Genomic DNA, 3,465 nt, shown 5'->3' with positions numbered 1-3,465 from the left:
GCCCTGGGGACCCTGCACAGCGCCCCCCACCCACTGGCCCTTCCCACAGGCAGGAAGCCAGTGAAGGACAGGACATTGATCTGCATAATAGACCTCGCCAGTCACAGCGGGTCCCCAAACTGGGCAATACCGCACAGCATTCAATTAAATATTAATTAGATAATTATAAATTAGATATTTTCAAAAACCCACGTTTCAGATGTTTTAACCCGGACAGTTTTGTTTTTTTTTTTTTTTTTTTTACCTACTGCACTGTTTGATGTCAAGGCAGCCCAGGTCGCACGGAGCCCTGTGGGTGAGAACAGGCTGGGGGGACCCGGGGGCAACTTGGAAAATCAAAAGGGTAACCGCCCAACGTGGGGCTCGAACCCACGACCCTGGGATTAAGAGTCCCATGCTCTACCGACTGAGCTAGCCGGGCGGGCGAAGGCTGCCTCCTTCCTGGAGCCCTTCAAGGGAGTAAGATTGTTCCAGTCCGCTCCAAGACTCGGGGTCCTCATTAATTCTATTTCTCATATCTTGGGGGGTAAAGTGTTGCACTCCTCGCAACATTGCGGTTCATTTCTGATTCTGCGCACACAAACTCTGATTGATCAAACGTGGGACGGCCCCCTAGTGGTCAGAGGTACCGCGGCCGCACGGGCGACCCCGCCGCGGCCTGGAGATGGGAGTGGGCGTGGGGCGCGGCGGGGCGGGGCGGGACACCTGCCCCAGGCCGTCCAGAGGACCCCGGCGGGACGCGCGCCCCAGGTGCAGGGGGACCCAGGAAGTGCCGGACACCTGCTCCAGGCCATCTCAGGGAACCACGAGGCAGGTGTTCGCCCTGATGCAGGGAGCAGGGAAGGTTCCGGACACCTGCGTGGACGCATACCCTGCAGCAAAGCTCAGAGCCCGAGGCACAGTAAGGAGAGCTAGCTGGCCTCTGGCGCCTGTGTGCGCTTGAGGTTTCTGGAATTTTTCTGAGGTTATATGGGATTTTGCAACTAAACCATGCCATATTGTTCACACAATAGAAGGTCATGGAAAAACTAAGCAGTCTCAGAATTAATTGAAAATACCAGACAGTGTTTGGTCGCCCACAGATCTAAAAGATGGGAAGGAACACTATTTCAATACTCTCCCCACTAGCACCGAAAAATCAAAGACTTATTTTGCTTTTCCGGTAGGAACTGTGGTTGTCATTACCACCTGGTTCCAGGTGATGAGGAAGTGTGCTGCTTCATAGGAAAAAAAACAAAACAAAACCGTAAACACGCAGGATCAGAAAAAGCATAATTTTGCAGACTCTTAGAATAAGGATTATCAAATTGTAGTTAAACCATTGCATTCATCATTATTGGTGGAGAACTGGACATTCACACGGGGTCAAAGTAACAGGACACATACTACTCCCTAGTTGCAGGAGGAGCAATTGAATAGAGGAATGGAGAGATCGGGCGTCACCACCCTGAGAAATTCACCTGAGTTTTGCTAGTGGTTTTACTAAACCTCAACAAGAGAGTGTGTCTTTTTTTTTTTTTTTTAAATTTTTTTTTTTATTTATTTACGATAGTCATACAGAGAGAGAGAGAGAGAGAGGGGCAGAGACACAGGCAGAGGGAGAAGCAGGCTCCATGCACCAGGAGCCTGACGTGGGATTCGATCCCGGGTCTCCAGGATCGCGCCCTGGGCCAAAGGCAGGCGCCAAACCGCTGCGCCACCCAGGGATCCCAAGAGAGTGTGTCTTTAGCGGTGATGTAATATCAAGAACACAGGATCAGTGGTAATTATCCTAGCAAAAAAATGTTTTATGTGTATCTGCCAGCCATTAGATATTAATTCCAGTTCACAGGAAGGGAAGAAGGGTGAGGAACAGATGAATGACACTACGCGGAAGCCATAACGCAGCATCAGAATGGGGGCATTCTACAGGGAGGACTGGCCCAGGGTCTTTGATGAGTGTTATGTTCCTAGAAATGACTTCTGGATGAAGAGGCCCAAGGCCGAGCCAGCAGATGTGATAGGTGATCCTGGATTGGATGCTGTTCTGGATAAACCAGCTATCAAACAGATTTGGGGATCAACATGGGAAATGTGAATATAGTTTCAATATCAGATGAGATGAACATTCCCTGTAATAGCAGAGTGGAGGTGGCTGATTGGAAGAAGCAGATTGCAGGCCAAATGGGATCTCTCCTCTTAGGAGAACCAAGGCGATGTAGTCAGATATTTTTTTTCTTCCTTTTTTACTTTTTTTTTTTCTCTCTCTCTTTTTTTTTTTTTTTTTTTTGCATATAGTCAGGTATTAATGGTGACACTTGGAAAATAGGAATCCCAAGTTGCACTTTTTGAATATTTGTTTGCTTTGATTCTCTAGCTTCCTAAAATGCATCTGTATACGTGCATAATCATAAAAAGGTTACTTTTTAAAAATAGTTGAAAAAGAAAAAAGAAAGTAAAAGAAAGGGAGGGCCGTCACGCAGTTAACAAGTTCACACGTTGCTTTACAATTTGGCTGACAGAAATGGGAGCCTAGAAGTCTGGATTCTTCTCATGCATAAGAGGACTGCAGTGCTGGTCCTTCTAGCAGGCCAGGCAAAGAAGGAAAACTGATCATCCTGCAGCTTGTAGGACCCTTGACGGTGAGCCATTTAAACAGACTCACTCCTTGGGTACCAGGACCAAAATGATGCAGCTCAAGAAATCCTGTGATTTAGAAAGAACTGTTCTGAGACCAAAGATACCTTGATCCTTGTTCCTTTGGAATCATGTTTGTGTGTGTGTGTGGGGGGGTGTTTCAACATTGTAGTAGAATAATACATAACATAAAATTCGTGTTTTAACTGTTTTGAAGAATTACAGATCAGTGGCATTTGGCGCATCCATACTGTTATGCAACCATGACCACTGTCTGTCTCCAGAACTCTCTCATTGCCCCACCTGACGCTCCTTTCCCATACACCTTCCCCACCCCCTGGGACTCAGTATTTGGCTCCTCAGGTACCTGATATGAGTGGAATGGTAAGTATTTGTCTCTATGTGACTGGCCTATTTCACTGAGCATCATGCCCTGAGGCTCGTCCATGTTGTAACAGATGTCAGAACGTCCTTCTTTTTAAGCCTGAGGATACTCACACGTGCATATGTGTCACCTTGTGTTGATCTATACATCTGTCGGTGGACATGTATGTGACTTCACCTTCTCTCTCAATGTTGGTGAAAAAATATCTGTTCAAATGCCTGCGTTCCACTCCTTTGGGTATATATACATCCAGAAATGGAATAGCTGGGTCATATGGCAATTCTAAGTTTAATTTTTTGAGGCACTTCTGCAATTTTCAGCCTTCATGCAAATCATTTCCTTAATGTGGGCTTCTATTTCTTCAGCTGCAAAATATGAGGGTAGGGAGAGTGAGAGAGGGCTTCAGAAGGTCCCTAAGGAACTCATGAACTAGTGACCACCCCGGCCCTGGACAAAAGTGCTGA

At 46.8% G+C, this 3,465-nt stretch overlaps 1 non-coding gene across 1 annotated transcript; it reads right to left on the bottom strand.

The window, feature by feature from the left end:
- Window positions 1-348: 348 nt before the first annotated feature.
- TRNAK-CUU (transfer RNA lysine (anticodon CUU)) lies at window positions 349-421 on the bottom strand. The gene has a single exon. It is a non-coding gene; the product is annotated as a tRNA-Lys (tRNA).
- Between the last annotated feature and the right edge of the window lie 3,044 nt (window positions 422-3,465).

The sequence above is a fragment of the Nyctereutes procyonoides genome, unplaced genomic scaffold, assembly GCF_905146905.1.
Source record: "Nyctereutes procyonoides isolate TBG_1078 unplaced genomic scaffold, NYPRO_anot_genome, whole genome shotgun sequence".
In the NCBI taxonomy this organism is placed as follows: Eukaryota; Metazoa; Chordata; class Mammalia; order Carnivora; family Canidae; genus Nyctereutes; species Nyctereutes procyonoides.
The sequence above is the reverse complement of the archived record's forward strand: the minus strand, read 5'-3'. Positions and strand labels throughout refer to the sequence as shown.